Raw genomic sequence first — 1,893 nt, 5'->3', positions numbered from 1 at the left:
AAAAATGGGAAGGGCCCAAACATCTGGTAAAAATGGCCAAAGTGTGACCAAACTTTACATTGTATGTTAAAATAGTGTTAATTATTTTGTATACCATGAAAAAAGCAAAGTGATATATTGTTGCCGTTGTTGTTTTTGTTGTTGTTAGGTGCCATCCAGTTGTCTGCAACTCACAGTGACCCCATGCAGAGAAGAACGAAACACCGTCCAGTCCTGAGCCAGCTCCGCGATCCCTGCTACACTTGAGCCCATCGCTGCAGCCACTGGGTCAATCCATCTCGTTGAGGGCCTTTCCCTCTTTTGTCGATCCTCCACCTTACCAAGCATGACATCATTCTCCAGGGAATGGTCCTTCTGATAACATGACCAAAGTAGATGAGACAGAGTCTGGCCATTCTCGCTTCCAAGGAGCATTCTGTCTGCACTTCCTCCAGGACAGATTTGTTAGTTCTTTTAGCAGTCCATGATACTTTCAGTATTCTTCTCCAGCACCACAACTCAAAAGCATCACTTCTTCAGTCTTCTTTATTCATTGTCCAGCTCTCACATGCATATGAGGTAATTGAAAATATAATTGCTTGTCTCAGGTACACCTTAGTCCTCAAGGAGACATCTTTGCTCTTCAGCACTTGAAAGAGGTCCTTTGCAGCCAACTTGCCCAGTGCTATATGTCATCTGATGTCCTGCCTGCTGCCTGCATCGGCATCCATTGCAGAACCAAGCAATGTGAAGTCTTTGACAACTTCAATCTTTTTTTCCATTCATTGTGATGCTGCTTACAGGTCCAGTTGTGAGAATTTTTGTTTTCTTTACATTGAGATGTAATCCATACTGCAGACTATAATCTTCAGTCTTCATCAGTAAGTGCTTCAAATCATCCTCACTTTCAGCAAGCAAAGTTCTATGTCAGTGTATCGCATGTTGTTAATAAGCTTTCCTCCAATCCTGATGCCACTTTCTTCTTCATACAGTCCAGCTTCTTGGATTATTTGTTCAGCATACAAATTGAATAAGTATGGTAAAAAGATACAACCCTGACACACTCCCTTCTTGATTTTAAACCATGCAGGGTCCCCTTGTTCTGTTCAACTATATATATATTTCAAGCTTCAATACACTTCATATATTTAATTTTATTTACATAGCTGTGTGCACAGCAAAGACTTCCCTACTACAGGAATCTTTGAGGACTTCGTATATTCTTAAAGCTGTAATATTTTTTTCTCAACATTTATTTAGATTAATATGATTAATAGAAATGAGACTCACTCATGGTATCTGTGCCAGTGACTAGTTAGTTGTTCACCAAACCATTTTTCCTTTCTTCCTAAATACACTGTTCTTCCAAAATATACTGTAGGACTATCTGACACAGTTGCCTTTCCAGTTGGATATAGCCTTGGGACTGGGTGATAGCCAAAGGAATATGAATAGAAATAAAATACACTACTTCCAGAGCTGCCCCATAGCTAACATGCTCTCACTCACAATTCTTTCTTTTGTTTTCCATCCACCTGCTGACTGGAGAAATCTAATTATCTAGAGAAGGGTAGTTGAACATTGACCAGTTCTTTTTTGGTACAGTGACTCTGTGCACTTCTTCTACCTTCTTTTGATGCTTCCTGCTCATTCAATACTTTGCCCATAGAATCCCTTAGTATTGCAATTCGAGTCTTAATTTGTTTCTTTTGTTCTTTCAGCTTGAGAAATGCCAAGTGTGTTTTTCCTTTTCGGTTTTCTAATTCCAGATCTTTGCACACTTCATTATAATACTTTGCTTAGTCTTCTCAGGCTGCCCTTTGAAATCTGTTCAGCTCTGTTATCATTTCCTCCATTCATTTTACTTTTTTTTCCATTGAAGAGCAAGTTTCCATCTCTTCTGATATCCATTTT

The sequence above is a fragment of the Orycteropus afer genome, unplaced genomic scaffold, assembly GCF_000298275.1.
Source record: "Orycteropus afer afer isolate SDZICR_OR568_19922 unplaced genomic scaffold, OryAfe1.0 scaffold00081, whole genome shotgun sequence".
Classification (NCBI taxonomy): Eukaryota; Metazoa; Chordata; class Mammalia; order Tubulidentata; family Orycteropodidae; genus Orycteropus; species Orycteropus afer.
This window is presented reverse-complemented; position numbering follows the sequence as displayed.